Here is a 17,683-nt window from a genome sequence, read left to right on the forward strand (position 1 = left end):
GTCACCTGGAGCCCCAAACAAAGAACAATCTGTAAAGGAAAAGACATACTAGACACACAACACACAGGACACACTTAGGTTTGTTGTACTTATTGTTTTTCAGACATACTCGTAGTCTTTGATGTCTACTGCATCATGAGCAAGTCCTGAGCATCAAGGTAGGTAGGTGGATCCACAATCTACAATGATAGAGAGGTGGACTCAGTGCTGTTACTTATATTTACTTCTCACCTCATCCATCTACCTAGATAGGCTGGATTCTGTGTGGAGAGAATACTCACGAAATCCGCCTGTATTGGCCTCCTTCTACCACCCCGTGCTGCTCCGCCGTGAATGAATTGCGGACGTGCTTGGTGGTATTTAAGGGGAGGCTAGGTGTATTGTCATTGGTTAATTGCCGGAAGTCACCGGGACCATGTATGAAGACTGTCTGTTTTCGCCTTTATGCATGTGATTCAATTAACTTTGACATGTGACCCATTGTTGTTTGTTCATTACCGGAATGTCCATGTATGGTCTTTCCGCTTCTTTGCCAATCATGGGCCGTTAATGGGTCCGGCGCTGAAAAGGGGCGTCGTTGTTTACACGGCTGTGTGTCATGTGTGCATGCGCATGAGTTGTTTCCCATTGGTGTCTATGCGCATGCGTAATAGCCGGTTTGGGGCAATGCATGTTCAAAGATATGATTTGTAGCGCTGGCCCTTGTGGGCAGGTACCGGCCGTAGTGGTCAAGTGATTTGGCTCCACGGTATGTCATCGTTTAGTCCCGTGATATGGGTACCCAGGCGGAACACCCAACGTTGTTCCTTCTGGAACAGGCCTGATTCCGAATCTAGTCGCTCAATGACAGTCCAGCGAAGATCGTTTACGCAGTGCTGTAGTGACAGGAAATGTGATGCCATTTTGGTTGTTGTTTTTTTACATCGTATGTTTGATTTATGTTCACCAATCACATTTCCTGTCACTACAGCACTGCGTAAACGATCTTCGCTGGACTGTCATTGAGCGACTAGATTCGGAATCAGGCCTGTTCCAGAAGGAACAACGTTGGGTGTTCCGCCTGGGTACCCATATCACGGGACTAAACGATGACATACCGTGGAGCCAAATCACTTGACCACTACGGCCGGTACCTGCCCACAAGGGCCAGCGCTACAAATCATATCTTTGAACATGCATTGCCCCAAACCGGCTATTACGCATGCGCATAGACACCAATGGGAAACAACTCATGCGCATGCACACATGACACACAGCCGTGTAAACAACGACGCCCCTTTTCAGCGCCGGACCCATTAACGGCCCATGATTGGCAAAGAAGCGGAAAGACCATACATGGACATTCCGGTAATGAACAAACAACAATGGGTCACATGTCAAAGTTAATTGAATCACATGCATAAAGGCGAAAACAGACAGTCTTCATACATGGTCCCGGTGACTTCCGGCAATTAACCAATGACAATACACCTAGCCTCCCCTTAAATACCACCAAGCACGTCCGCAATTCATTCACGGCGGAGCAGCACGGGGTGGTAGAAGGAGGCCAATACAGGCGGATTTCGTGAGTATTCTCTCCACACAGAATCCAGCCTATCTAGGTAGATGGATGAGGTGAGAAGTAAATATAAGTAACAGCACTGAGTCCACCTCTCTATCATTGTAGATTGTGGATCCACCTACCTACCTTGATGCTCAGGACTTGCTCATGATGCAGTAGACATCAAAGACTACGAGTATGTCTGAAAAACAATAAGTACAACAAACCTAAGTGTGTCCTGTGTGTTGTGTGTCTAGTATGTCTTTTCCTTTACAGATTGTTCTTTGTTTGGGGCTCCAGGTGACTGCACCTGTCTGAGCCAATACCTTATGGTAACCAAACCTAATGGTTTTTTCCTTTTTTGCAGGACATGTAAATACATGATCCCAAGAACCGCTGTAGGCACATTGTAGCCAACTCAAAATGAGTGATTTCACTTTTTATTAAAAATATAATTACCCCCTTTTCTTAGAAAAACGTGAGTAGGGTTGGGAGTTGTGCCCCGTCCTGAAGAAGGTACACATGTACCGAAACATGTCGACGCACACCAGAGGTTTTGTCCGTAATTAAGACAAACCAACCTCGTCTTTTTCTGCACACCTTTTAATAGCACCAGCTAGGGGTACGAAATAAAGTTTTTTTCATTTTTCCCACTAGCCAGGTACTTTTTAATTTCCTCACCACGTTTCCCACTCACATTTAATCCTCTTATCACTCACTATCAACACACACCACACATAGTTTACACCTGTCAACGCTCCCACGTAGTCGTAGGTCGCAGCGTGCCGCATCCCTCTAGTGGGGTGCGAAGACCCCGATGATGAAGCATGACACCAAGGGGCCTGTTGGTGTGTGAGGGGTATTTTACACAACACTGAGTGCTTCCCCTCCACCTTTTCTTCCTCACACTAGTAGTAGGATTCTTCTTGTTTATGTATCAGTGCCCGTGGAGTAGGAATCCTACTTTGTACTCTACCTCCCTTCTTTGTTAAAAATAATTCCCTCCCTAGACTATTGATATATAGCGAAAATAAAAAGGGAGAGAGCACACATTCCTGCCGCACTTCTCTCTCAATGCAGAAGTGTTGTGCACAATCACCCCAATTAACATAACAAACTCTGGCCCTACTATCTGAGTATTGTTCCCTTAAAAAATGGATAACAATTGTCTCTCTACCCTCATATCTGTTATAATGTTCCACTTCTTATCATGGCTAACACAATCAAAAAGAGACGAAGATCTACAAAAGAGAGATAGACATTCTCCTTTTTAATCATAGTGTATTTCCCAATAAGGCAACTTAAATTTACTCTCTGTTCTACAGTTCCTACTCCAGGGTGAAAACCATACTGTAGTTCCAATTTTTTTTATTTGATTCCACTCAATCTTGTAACCTATTCCAAATAATATGGCCAACTATCTTCACTGTTGAGTAAAGTAAAGAAATCAGCCAGTAACACGCAAGATTAATACGGTCACCTTTTTTGTAAAAAGGGACTTCAGTGGACTTAGTCCAATTTGATGGGAAACCTATTCAACAATAATCATTTAGTACCAAGGTTAGTAAGGATCACCATAATGAAGTATTGGCTTTAAACATGTCCATCGGGGTCTGGGGCTTACCCCCTTTACTAACGTTGATTGCCCCAATAACTTCATCTAGGCTGAATAAAAGGTCAATATTGCTGTGATGTAAGTTGTTATCTACGTTATAATCAGCTGTACATACTGGAATCACTGACTCACTGGATGGAAAAGAATATATTCCAGAAAAATGGTCAATCCAATCCTTTTCTAGGATTGCTATCTCTAGCCTAGCACACACCTTCTCCAAAACAGTGGGAGAATTAACTACACACCAGAATGCAATATTATGCTTGTTCAAGCTTCTTTCATGCAAAGATTCCCAAGCGTATCTCTTAGGGCTTTTTCTCTTCTTCACAGCTCACTTATAGTCAGCTCTACAAGGTTGTACCTCAAATTTACATCTAGAGGACTATGTAGTGCATCCTTTAACATTTCGTGGACCTTTGAACATTCAGAGTCAAACCATCCTCTCCTGTGTCATGTGGGACTGCCTCTGAAAAGAGAGAAACCTGCCTTAACCCCCATGTGACCTCCAGATAAGCCTCGATACAAACATACGGGTCAGCTGTCTCATCTAGACTTGTATCAAAAGCGTTGCTGTATGCACATATCATTTGCTTCATGAAACATTCTAGTTCAACCTGGGTCCAGCGCACGGTATAACCGTTGTGGGAAGCTAGCTCAATATTCTCAACTGTGGCCAAGGTATTACTTTAGGATTGGTCGCAAGGAAATGAGTTAAAAGTAAGTTGAATACTCTGAGGAAAATGGTCACTTAATGAGATACCATGAGTAAGAAATGTATGAGCTCTGAGCGAGAAACTACTAGAAAGTAAGATCAAGTCAACAACGATATGCTGACCTCTACTATTAAAAGTGGACTTAAATAAAACTGGATGGGAGCAAACCTCATTAGAAAATACCAGATAACATTTAAATAGTACATAATTAAATTTCTCGCCATAACAATTATGTGAAAAATGTGTTTGCTCAAAGTGTGTAGTGTAAGTTAGCCGACAAACCCTTTTAGAGGGCAAATCACATAAGTGTATGGTGAAATCACCCCCCCAAAAAAAAGATTAATAAATCCTCTCAATGTCCTTTACATAGTGACTCTAGATCTTTATCTAGGTGTCAAAGAACAATAGTAATATCAACGGCGATGTATTGTTATAAAAATCTATCACTACTGATATTGTGGAATTGGAGACTTCACTAAAAAACGTGTTATGCGCTACCATTCGGTTCTTTGTAAAGGGTAAAATATTGGATACATGAGTACACATGCCTCCCTTTGGTCTATCATGACTAGATGGTACAGCAAGAACATAGTAGGTTCTGTACCCATTGATAAGGATGAGGCCCAGTAGCCAAGTCTCATGGAGACATAAAATGTGGAACCCAGCAATCAAATCTAACTATTCTGTATTGTTGACCTTGTTACGCAGACCTGCCACATTCCAGAATACAAAGCCCATTGAATTAGAGGCAGGCTTATCTGTAAGATAATGCCTAGGTTCGGCTGAAGCAGGACTTGCTCTTAAAGGGGCTATAGAAGTATTGTGTATTGTTCCTGGCTCATTCTTATTCTGTGAACTAATATTAATCTCCTGCCCCTCTAAAATAGTTGTGTTATAAAATGGAGCTGGCCCTTTGATAGTCTGTGATAGTCAGTCCAGGCCATCCAGGCCTGACAAATTATCATAACGATGATATGTTAAAATAGGATCATAAAAATCATTCATCTGTGTTCTACACATTTGTGCACAGGTTGGAAAATAAAATAACCTAAATGCAAAACTGAGATGTTATGAGGTAAGACAGTTATTGGCTTTACTATATGCAGTACAGTTTCTACTGAGCGAGGGTTTTTAAAAGATAGAACCACACAATTGCCTGGTAAGGATGTTTGACCTCTACCACCCGTTTTACTCATTGGACCATGTTTATATTGTCTAAAACAGCCCGTCATGTCCGTTCTGGTGCCTACCCAATGTAAAGCCTTGTTTCTCAATTAAATTCAAGTCTCGTTTCCTTGTGGCGATATAGTGGGTGCGTTAGCTATCACTAGTAGCACGGTGTTGCAGTGGGGAAAAATCCCAAGTATTCAATAGGATTAGCTATAGGGCTACGAGAGGAAGCTCCCTGGGCTGTAGAACCTGTGGTTGGGCAAGGAAGACTCTGACAATTAGATGTACCTGCACTCATAGTTGTTCTCTGTGTCTGTATAGGTACACAGGGCCCGATTCACAGAACTAACTTAAGACAAAATACTAAACTTACTACTTTTGGTATTCACAGAAGTTAGGATTTTGTCTTAAGACAGACTTAAGACAGACTTAAGACAAAATCCTAACTTAAGTCTGTCTTAAGTCTGTCTTAAGACAAACTTAAGACAAAATCCTAACTTCTGTGAATACCAAAAGTAGTAAGTTTAGGATTTTGTCTTAAGTTAGTTCTGTGAATCGGGCCCAATGTTCAGTGGCCCCTGCAGTCGTCTCATATCTGGGTCAGAGAGGATAACTTTAACCGTGGGCTCTAGGACCTGTGCAGCGCTGAAAGGAGGCCGAGCTACCATCCAAGATTCAGAAGCGGCCTGCAGAGAGTGCACTCTTGCTTCAAGACCAGATGTTAAGGGGAGCTCCACAGATTTAATCTTTAATAAATCCAGAAAGGGGGTAGTCAGGCTTTCTACGTGCTGCAATTCACTAATCAAACATCCTAAAGTATATCTAACAAATAATTCTAGAAATGTAACCATGTCACATATACTTTTATTGTCATCACTTTTAGCAGCAGTTCTCATGGTAGCTTTTTTTAGTAGTTAAATCAGCTATGGCTTTAGCTTTGGCTATATTGGAGGCAGCAGTTACATGCCAGAACCTGGGCTTTCTAGAACTTTTGGGTGGAGGTTGGATGTCACTGTCACATAGAGAAATGGAAACTGAGACAGTTTGCACACACCCATTACACCCTTTATCATCTGGACTCAACTCAGCACTGTGCGTTATGGTGCCTGGGACAGTGCTGACAGGTTGAGATTGGACTTGAGTTTCTGAAACCACTAGCTCCTCGCCACAGCTCAGCAACCTCTCTCGAACACTCATTGTTTGTTTATCAATTGCCCATATGGCTCCCATAATGTACGTCAATATAGATTAGTGAGTGTTGAGCGAAGCCAATGCACCATCAGTGACCATAGGATGCTCTCTCTTACCGATCCTCAATAACTATACAAATTACAACAGTCTGGCAAAACATCTATGAGAGTCTTAGACTAATAGAGGCGGCCTCCTTATTATTAGGGTCACATATACAAAACAGAGAGGCAAAACATGAAACGTCTTTTACTATGTGGAGTCGATTTCTGCAGCCAGGTGTAGATTTGGCAAATCAAGGAGGGTGGACCTGCCCTGGTTCTTCCTGTGTCTAATGGGCTCAGGACGGGCCTGGGCAAAGCTTGTGCACATCCCGCGCTACAGGACTTCAGCGCTTCTTTTAAAGTGATGATAACATGCACAGGTGCAATGAAGGAGGGAATTCTTGGCTATGTAGTCCCCAGTGGCAACAATGTCAGTCGCAGTGGCTCACCCTCAATTGTGTCAGTGCCCTTGATGGTAAATAGGGGATGCTGGCAATGCAAACCTGAGTGTTGCACAGAAAAGGCTTATTGCCCCAATAGGAAATCCTCAGCAGTCTAATGCAGTTTCCAGGGTGCAGGACTACAGCATGTCTTTAGCGTGCCATAGCAGTCGCTCCCCACGCCTCCTGATTCCTGAACATAGCGCCTACTGCTGGAGCGCTTTCCCTGAAGCGCTTTCCCTGCTCTCCGCTACTGCAACTTCTGAACTGCACTGCCCTGCTATCGGCGTTTGGTATCGTAGCCTGCTGCTTTTAAATTACTATTGTCAGCCCACTCTGCCGGTCATAGCGCATCACACCGTAGCGCCGCACCTAAATGATCTGATCTTGAGCGTGACAGTACCGAGACATTGAAACAGCCTGCTCTTGCTTTTACTGTTTTATTTGGCATTTCAGATTGTTTACCTTGCCTCAGTTTCGTTTTCTCTCCCCGACCACCATCTTGTTGTTGTGCTTCCCTTGGCCCGCCTACCCTTCCCGCTACCGCCTCCCAGCTGCCCCTCCCATGCTCCACCCCCCTCCACTCTCCATTAAGACTGATAACCCAACGCGCAGCGGTCACGCGCAGCGGTCGCGCCGAAGGTGCGCTAAAGGTAAGCCCGTCTGCGCCAGTCCGCGCCTGGACCGCGCCCAGCGCCAGACCCCCTGGTCCCTGCCGCTCCCAACCCTCTAGATTCACATATGATACCGCGACTCTCCTCGCCCTCAACCCCGGACGTACACCACTTTGTTGCGAAGCTACTCCAGGACGTACTCACGGCCCATTCGCCTGCCTCTCCTGCAAGTTCAACTGCCTCAGGACCCTCTCCAAATCCATGTCCTCCAAACACAACTCCGACTCTAACCGACTAAAGTGCATCCTGCTCAACACCCGCTCGGTCCACAGCCACGCAACAGAATGCTAGGACCTAATCGACACTGCGTCTCCGGACCTCGCCTTCCTTACGGAAACATGGATGAACACATCTTCAGCACCCGACATCGCCATAGCCATACCGGACACTTACAAGATTATCCGCAAAGACCGCACCAATCAAACAGGAGGAGGCATCGCCATCATCCACAGGAACACCATCAAAATCACAACCAGCTCCGACGACTATCTTGCAAACGCCGAACATCTCCACTTTCAGATCCACACCGACCCCAGAACCACACTTAGAGACACCCTCATCTACAGACCTCCAGGTACCCGCACTCAATTCAGCGATGACATCACGGACTTTGTCAGCCCACACGCCCTAGCCTCCGAGAACTACATTCTCCTAGGAGACCTCAACTACCACCTTGATAACAAACACGACAACACGACAGCAACACCACCACCCTTCTGGACAACCTGGGCAATCTCGGACTCAAACAACTTGTTTACACCCCCACCCACACAGCCGGACACACGCTCGACCCTATCTTCACCTCCAGCAAGCAAATCTCCTTCGACCGCACTACAGCTCTTCACTGGACGGATCACAGCTGTGTTCACTTCAGCTACAAACTTTTGCTACAAACAAGGGTTCCCTGTCTACACAAATGAAACAAACCCCTAGGTCAGGGAAATTGCACAATGGAAAAAAACAACCTAGGCGGAAGTCTTAAAATGCCTACACAATGGTTACAGGACACAACCAAGAAGGTAAGGGGGGGGGGGAAACAGATGAATACTGTATAGAGAGTAGGTATGTAGAACCTTTGGCTTGGAATAACTGTTCCCCTTTTTTTGTAAATTTAATCTGAGAGTTCAAAATCTCTTGTATACATATTTCTTTCATTTATAAAAACAGATTCCCTTCATCACTTTAAAAGAATCTAATAGAAACTACCAGCTTCGCAAGTCACTTTTGAGCTGCTTTCAGCTATAGGTAAGCCAAACAAACGATGATATAAAACCCGATACTATACCCCTTTTTTGAGAATTTTTTTTTTTTCTTTTATAAAAAATGAATAAAAAATTAAATTCAGGGATAGAATGTTTCAGGCAACTTTACTAGATCTATATCTATCCTTCTATCAACTTTCATATCTATTTTATAATCTATTAATTCTTTTGGCTGTCCGGGAACAAGCTTTGCTAGTTAGTTAAACTGTAATCATGTATTTCTGCGATTAGTATACCCCTATAGGTTACAACCAAAAGATAGAAAGCATTAGATGTCTTTTGAAATGTGAACCTTGTCTCCATTATCAGTATATGCTTAGAAGCCATGAACAAAGGATAAAAAGAAGTGGATGTTCATAGATATGTGTATCCTCGTTTATATAGTATCATGTTTCTATCACTTTGATCCGTTCCAACATGTTACAGTAGTATGTTTGAAGTAAATTATTTTGGATATACATATTAAACATATATTGAATCATCTTGAAGTGGATTTACATATTAAATCTACGGCGAGAAACACTTTGCTCCACTTCAGTAGCTACCACCCTAGGAACCAGAAAGATGGTATACCTTTCTCTCAGTTCCTAAGGGTTCGGAGGAACTGCACCAGTATCAAGGACTATGATGCTCAATCAGAACAGATGAAACTTAAATTTATTGCACGAGGCTACCCACACAGATTGGTAAGAGAGGCTTATAAACGAGCACGTTACTTTGACCGTGATGCCTTACTAAATTCGGCAAAAAATCAAAAAGAGCGTAAACTTGTGTGCATTACCAAACACTCTCCTTTGAATGCCACTGTAAGACAAATTGTAAATTCCAATTGGCATCTTTTAAATGTGGAACCTACCCAACCAAAATTACCAAGACCAATGTTTGCGCACCGTCGCAATAAAAATCTAAAAGATCTAGTAGTGAGATCACGCTTTGAAAACCACAACGATAAGATCCCATATATACAAAAATCACTTGTAGGTGGCAATGCTATCAGAGGAACTTCGAGATGTGGGTCATGCCAAGCATGTGAAGGTATTATCCCAGGTGAGACCCTTCTATTTAACCAAATTAAAATACAAGCTAGGGAACTATGGACATGCAACACCAGTAACATTGTCTATTTACTACTATGCCCATGTAACTTAGGTTACGTTGGAGAGACCTCTAGAACCATGAAACTCCGGCTCACAGAACATAGGTCTGCTATTAAAACACGAAAGCTTACAGCTCCTTTGGCCTTACATTTTTCTGAGTTCCAGCACTCTCCATCTCAGATTCGGTGGCGGATTTTAGAAAAAATCCATACACCCAATAATAATGGAGGAGATAAAATAAGAAAAAAGAGAGAGGTGTATTGGATTTTCTCTCTGAACACATTTACCCATGGTCTAAATAATGATCTACCATGGGCCAACGCGATACTGTAGTGGCTGTGCAGTGACTAAATAGGCTTAAGTACATATGCTGTTTTACTATTCACACCTTATTTTAAAATAAAGAATTAAAAGATAGGGAAATAAAAACTAATAATATATATATACATAGATTCAACTGTCTGAAAACAAATACACATAAGCCCCGTAGTTAGTATCTTTCAAAATACACACATGGAAGTAATATAAATAAACCGATAGATTCATAGCTCCGGTAAAAAGGAAACCTTTCCCCTTAAGATACATGTGATACCAATTAAACCTATGACTATTGTCGGTATTTAAGCCAATGAACGCGTGTATCTCAGATTCACATCGCACAACGAGATACCGCCGGGATCCCTTGCAACCGGTCAGCCTGTTTGAGAATACATCACGGTAAGCTGCTGCGGGTAGACTAGTGAGCCGTTTAAAATGAGTAAGACAACCCCGAATTATTTTGGCTAATGCGAGTCGTACTTGCTTTCTTCCTTTTTGTAAACAGAGTCACCGAGCACTAGACTTAGCCGGCCCATTTGGACAAACCTCTAATCAGGTAACTTTTAAACTCCCATCCCGAAAGTTTATTTATGCCAAGCACACGTTCGTGCGACTAATGTTTGGTCCCGGTTGTCTGCTTTCTTACTATGCAGATTTAAGAGACACCGGGAACCTTTTTCAGCCGGTCTTTTTCACATGCAGACATCACGGTAAGCCGCCTTAGACAAGTCATTTTCTAAAAAAGAGTAAAACAAACTCTTGACCATTTTTTAAATGCGAGGCGCACTTATCCCTTTTTATAGAAACTAAGCCATCTAGCACCAGTCAGAGCCGGCCTATGTGGAAAGACTCGAAACCAGGTAACTCATCTCAAATACCGATAGGCTATCCATGCTAAGTATACGCTTTTGTATCTAATGTCAGGTCCCGTTTTTTCCGCTTTTTATCATGTAGAATTAAAAGACGCCGGGTACCTCCTGCAGCCGGTTTACCCACACACAGAATAAAAAGGTAAAATTTATGTCTTTTCAAGAGGTGCCATAGGCCTAGGACGTGTTAGGATGAAATGATAGTAGGTCTACAATCCACTCGCTTGTTTTTCTCCCCAACACCCAGGGTATAGAACATTTAATCTTCGGGATCACCAGATTCTACCCTTCTGAAACACGACCACTATTGTTTTTAATTATGGTAAGAATGTGGCACTGTGTTATTTTATCAGTATAGGTCAAATAGTGTAGGAATAGAGACTAAGTACTAAACGTAGGCATCTAACGTGTGCTTATTTTCATTTTCCCTTTATACCCAGAATAAAATCTCAAAGTAAGGACGGGTTTTTCTCACCTATACTGCTCAAAAATTACCACTACAGCTCTGTTGTGTTTTTCTGGTAAGAAATGATCTACTAAAGCTATCTGTAAATAGCAAAAGATCTGCAATGACTGCATATTAGGATAAAAACGTGTCTAGCAACTTATCATAGCTTATGTTTTTTATTTCATCTTCCAGACTAAAATTTATGCAGAACAATTCCAATAATATTCATTTCAAGCAAAACGTGAAATGAAAAATAGCAGTAATAATTCAGTTTGAATGAAAGAGTAAAAAGAACTCTTTAAGTACCGCAGAGCATAAAGTTGTGTATTCCTTATTCACTGCAGGAATTACTACTTGCTGACCCCATTCACCAACACATAATATTAGCGGTCTCTCCTTGTTTAATTAGGTAAGCTGCAATTATGATAAAAAAACAATCCTTTGGTTGCCCAAATCTGTATGGCTTCTTTATATAATTTAAAATATCACTGTAATAAGTAGAGACACATCGTGTTAAATATAGGCACAAAAAATCCCTTTGTATACTTTTCAATCTTTCTGTCTCTTTTACCTATGAGGATTCTCTCACTCTCCACTATAAGTTTCCTTCACTGTATATAGTAATCACGGTTGTATTAGGAATATGCCTCTCAATAGGGTAGTAAGATTAAAAATGAGAATGTATAAATTTAAATGTCTAGTTAGATGCTACAACTATGTCTACTATGTATATATCTGACTGATGACTGACACATGGATAGGTGTAAATATGTACAAATGATGTCTGTTTTCTGTTTTCTCACGACAAACTCATACATCAAGATTTAGCGGTATTATCAAATCTGTAAATTAAGAAACTCTGCCTGATGTAAATGGTTTAATTTGGCACAAAAACGGTTTTTGCACTTTACTATATGATATATAGCTGTAAATATTGAAAATATTTTTTAATATGTTTTTACAGAAATACGATGGTACAGTCCTGAGGAAGACACTCCTGTGTCGAAACGCGTAGACAGGAAACCATCTTTTATTGAATTGCGATATATATCTGATGATTATCTGAACTTATACATATGTCAGAATGTCATAACATTTTTATCATGCATACATATGAATGTACTTATTATTTTTTACCAATGAATACTTTTTTATGTACTAATTAAAATGTATCAAATGTGCAAATACCTGTTTTGATTGCTTTTTATTGCTTTGTTTGGCAAATTGCCAATATTCATGTGCTAGTGTTTGTTTGAACTTTTTGCCTGAGTATTATATTCACAAAAAAATGAAGTAAATTATGTGCCTCTCATACTTCTGTCTGCTATTTTATCAATCTAGATACATCTCAATATGAACTCTCAATATGTTTGATGTAAAGCATGTACCCTGCATACCTCTGTTCATCATCGTCTTGCGAACCATTGGGTTCGTGATGCCACAGTAGAGGCTACTATCAACCCTTGCTCTCATCCTTAGGGCGTTATCATTGCCTGAAATAACAGGACAAAAACCTTCCCAATTCCTGCGCAGTTTCCACAGTTTTTAATTGTACTATATCTGATGTAATGACTAGATACATGTAATAGGAATTAGTTATAGCCTGGTTTAAATTTATGTACTAAAATGTGTTTTTATTTTCAGGGAGTGTTTCTCTGTCTTGATAAAGGCGCAGGACGCCGAAACGCGTTGACACTCAACTTGACACACCACCTTTTGGAATTTACAAAAGAATTCTATATGTGTTTTTTATTACGTTGTTTTGTTCATGAATTGCATTTTTACTTTGTATTGAAATATATGCGGTTTTATACTGTTTGTTTAAAAATAAAATCTATTTAGTATATATACAATTAGTATAATTTTTATTGGAAACTGCGGCCCTACCCTTTCCCCCCCCCCTTACCTTCTTGGTTGTGTCCTGTAACCATTGTGTAGGCATTTTAAGACTTCCACCTAGGTTGTTTTTTTCGATTGCACTTCAGCTACAAAACCAACCTGACCCACAACCATCCACAACCTATTCCTCGGAGAAACTGGAACAAAATCACCTCCGACCAACTCCTCACATCACTCAACCAAAACCCTCCCACCCTCTCAATGGACCCAGACCAAGCGGCCACCAACCTCAATCAATGGATTACCCACAGTGCTGACGAATTAGCACCCCTGAAAAAGCACCAGATGAAATCAGCCAGCAAAAAGGCTCCCTGGTTCAATGATGAACTTAAAAAATCCAAGAAGCTATGCCGCACCCTGGAGAAGATATGGAGAAAAAACCCAACCTCAGACAACATGGCCTCCCTCAAGAAAGCCACCCGCAAACACCACTAACTGATTTGATCCGCTAAGAAATCAGCATTCAAGGATCGTCTCGACAACAACACTCATAACAGCAAGGAACTCTTCAACATCGTCAAAGAATTCACCAACCCCGCTGCAGCATCCAACGACATCACCCCCTCCCAAGACCCCTGCGACGCATTATCCTCCTTCTTCTACAACAAAATTGCCGACATCCACAACAGCTTCGAGAATTCTCCCAGCGATCAACCATCCCCACCCCCCTCAGATCCTACTCCGCCAACTAACAAAATCAGCGCCTGGAACCCAATCACCACTGATGACACCATTCGCCTCATGAACTCAATCCACTCGTGCTCGCCTACCGACCCCTGCCCCCACCACATCTTCAAAAAAGCTGACTCAATCATCGCACCCCACCTCCGTGATGTCATCAACTGCTCTTTCAACTCAGCCACCTTTCCAGAAAGCTGGAAACACGCCGAACTCAGCGCCCTTCTGAAGAAACCCACAGCAGACCCCTCTGAACTTAAAAACTACAGACCCATATCCCTCCTCCCATACCCGGCCAAAGTCATCGAGAAAGCCGTCAACAGACAGCTCGCCGCCTTCCTTGAATCCAACAACTCCCTTGATCCATCTCAATCCGGGTTTCGAGCTAAACACAGCACCGAAACCGCCCTCATTGCAGCGACCGACGACATCCGAGCTCTCCTGGACAACGGAGAAACAGTGGCCCTCATCCTGCTCGACCTATCCGCCGCCTTCGACACAGTCTGCCACAGCACCCTTATACATCGCCTCAGCAACATCGGCATGCAAGGAAAAACCTTGAACTGGATCATCTCATTCCTCACTGGGAGAACTCAAAGAGTCCGACTTCCCCCATTCTACTCAGAGGCCACGGAAGTCATCTGCGGCGTACCTCAAGGATCCTCACTCAGTCCCACCCTCTTCAACGTCTACATGAGTCCTCTCGCCTCCATCGCGCGTCAACACAACCTCAACATCATCTCTTACGCCGACGACACCCAGTTAATCCTCTCCCTCACCAAAGACCCCAACACCGCCAAAACCAATCTTCACGAAGGCATGAAAGAAGTAGCCGAATGGATGAAACATAGCCGCCTTAAACTCAACTCAGACAAAACGGAGGTACTCATCCTAGGATCCTCCCCCTCAGCCTGGGACGACTCCTGGTGGCCGTCCGCTCTGGGCACTGCACCCACACCCACAGACCATGCACGTAACCTTGGCTTCATCCTAGACTCCTCTCTCTCGATGTCCACACAAGTCAACGCCGTCTCGTCCTCCTGCTTCAACGTACTCCGCATTCTCAAAAAGATCTTCCGCTGGATCCCCCTCGAGACAAGAAAAACTGTCACCCACGCACTGGTCACGAGTCGACTGGATTATGGTAACACACTTTACGCCGGAATCACAGCGAAATTAGAGAAAAAACTCCAGCGCATCCAAAACGCGTCAGCGAGACTCATATTAGACATCCCGCGCCAAGATCACATCACCGGACACCTAAAAGACCTCCACTGGCTTCCCGTCAATAAAAGAATTACTTTCTGCCTTCTCACCCACGCACACAAGGCCCTCTACAATCTAGGACCCGAATGCCTCAACACTCGACTGTCCTTCTACAAACCCAACCGCCAACTAAGATCGTCCAATCAAGCCCTCGCCTCAGTCCCGCGCATCCGGAAATCCACCATGGGTGGCAGATCCTTCTCCTTCCTGGCTGCCAAAACCTGGAACTCACTCCCCACCCACCTCCGCCTCACTCAGAACCACATCTCCTTCAGAAAAGAACTTAAAACCTGGCTATTCGACAAATAATGTACCCCTCCCCCTAGCGCCTTGAGACCCTCTGGGTGAGTAGTGCGCTATACAAATACCAGAACTTGAACTTGAACTTGAAAGTGATGATAATCTGGCACAGGTGCGATGAACGAGGGAATTCTGGACTTTTCAGTCCCCAGAGGCAGCGATGTCAGTTGCAGTGGCTCACCCTCATTTGAACCAGTGCTACTTATACTACTGAGGTGTTGCTGGCAGTGCAAAGCTCAGCGTTGCACATAAAAGAATTCTTGCCCCAAAAGGAAATCCTCTATTTACAACAAGGGGTGGTGAGGGACAGAGTCTCTGAATTAAACAGAAAGCTCTCACCCAGTCAAGAGATCAGGGCTAGATCCAACACCGTTTTTTAGCTCACTGCACCATCCCAGTTTCAGAACCTGGCTGTATGCAAATTAGTCTGTTCCTGTCCCAGTGCATGATGGGAACAGGGCAAACCAAACTACAAAAGCCAATTCTTACACTGGGAAGGAAACAAGCTCCCGGGGACCGGTTTCTGGCATTACAGCCGTCTTCGGCCCGGTTTGCTTGAATCCTGATGGTGCAATGAGCAAGGGTCTCACATCTGAGAATACCCTTCCACGCTTAGGGTGGACAAAAATATTTACAACAAGGGGTGGTGAGGGACAGAGTCTCTGAATTAAACAGAAAGCTCTCACCCAGTCAAGAGATCAGGGCTAGATCCAACACCGTTTTTTAGCTCACTGCACCATCCCAGTTTCAGAACCTGGCTGTATGCAAATTAGTCTGTTCCTGTCCCAGTGCATGATGGGAACAGGGCAAACCAAACTACAAAAGCCAATTCTTACACTGGGAAGGAAACAAGCTCCCGGGGACCGGTTTCTGGCATTACAGCCGTCTTCGGCCCGGTTTGCTTGAATCCTGATGGTGCAATGAGCAAGGGTCTCACATCTGAGAATACCCTTCCACGCTTAGGGTGGACAAAAATATTTACAACAAGGGGTGGTGAGGGACAGAGTCTCTGAATTAAACAGAAAGCTCTCACCCAGTCAAGAGATCAGGGCTAGATCCAACACCGTTTTTTAGCTCACTGCACCATCCCAGTTTCAGAACCTGGCTGTATGCAAATTAGTCTGTTCCTGTCCCAGTGCATGATGGGAACAGGGCAAACCAAACTACAAAAGCCAATTCTTACACTGGGAAGGAAACAAGCTCCCGGGGACCGGTTTCTGGCATTACAGCCGTCTTCGGCCCGGTTTGCTTGAATCCTGATGGTGCAATGAGCAAGGGTCTCACATCTGAGAATACCCTTCCACGCTTAGGGTGGACAAAAATATTTACAACAAGGGGTGGTGAGGGACAGAGTCTCTGAATTAAACAGAAAGCTCTCACCCAGTCAAGAGATCAGGGCTAGATCCAACACCGTTTTTTAGCTCACTGCACCATCCCAGTTTCAGAACCTGGCTGTATGCAAATTAGTCTGTTCCTGTCCCAGTGCATGATGGGAACAGGGCAAACCAAACTACAAAAGCCAATTCTTACACTGGGAAGGAAACAAGCTCCCGGGGACCGGTTTCTGGCATTACAGCCGTCTTCGGCCCGGTTTGCTTGAATCCTGATGGTGCAATGAGCAAGGGTCTCACATCTGAGAATACCCTTCCACGCTTAGGGTGGACAAAAGGAAATCCTCAGCAGTCTGATGCAGCTCCCCTTTATCTAATGTACACTCCAACATGAATTTATCCCTTAATCGCTATTCATTAGAGGCATCAAACTTAAAGGTAGCAGCTAACCTGCGTAGTTCAGTGATGTATTGTTCTACAGATTCACCTTGATGCTGCATCCTCCTCCCAAAGTGATAAAGTTCCAACACAGTGCTCACCTTGGGAAGATAGTGCAAGTCAGGCTTCTTTAAACAGATCACTTATTCATTTCATTTGGGAGTGTCATTGTCAGATAAACCAGGAAGATTCTCAAATACCTCTTGACCCTCTGGTCCAAGACACTACATCAACAAAGACATTATCCATTCCGCACAAAGAGACGGACCACATACTCTAGCACAGTGACTAAAATCCTTGTCCCATTTTTGCCAGGTTCACCAGGAAACATAAGGAAAAACGGTGTTGCAGTAACATTTTGCATGTTAAAGGTAAGCTGTCTATAAAACTACT

General features: G+C 43.4%; 2 long non-coding RNA genes across 2 annotated transcripts; both read left to right on the plus strand.

Annotated features, from left to right (window-relative positions):
- The first annotated feature begins 10,385 nt into the window (after positions 1 to 10,385).
- Positions 10,386 to 11,071, plus strand: LOC147705842 (uncharacterized). Its single transcript, XR_015297327.1, has 5 exons — positions 10,386 to 10,460; positions 10,567 to 10,617; positions 10,715 to 10,771; positions 10,865 to 10,921; positions 11,016 to 11,071. It is a non-coding gene; the product is annotated as an uncharacterized LOC147705842 (long non-coding RNA).
- Positions 11,072 to 11,176: 105 nt separating this feature from the next.
- On the plus strand, positions 11,177 to 12,750 carry LOC147705843 (uncharacterized). The gene is made up of 4 exons (XR_015297328.1): positions 11,177 to 11,252; positions 11,371 to 11,451; positions 11,723 to 11,787; positions 12,343 to 12,750. It is a non-coding gene; the product is annotated as an uncharacterized LOC147705843 (long non-coding RNA).
- Positions 12,751 to 17,683: the final 4,933 nt, after the last annotated feature.

The sequence above is a fragment of the Lissotriton vulgaris genome, chromosome 7, assembly GCF_964263255.1.
Source record: "Lissotriton vulgaris chromosome 7, aLisVul1.2, whole genome shotgun sequence".
Classification (NCBI taxonomy): Eukaryota; Metazoa; Chordata; class Amphibia; order Caudata; family Salamandridae; genus Lissotriton; species Lissotriton vulgaris.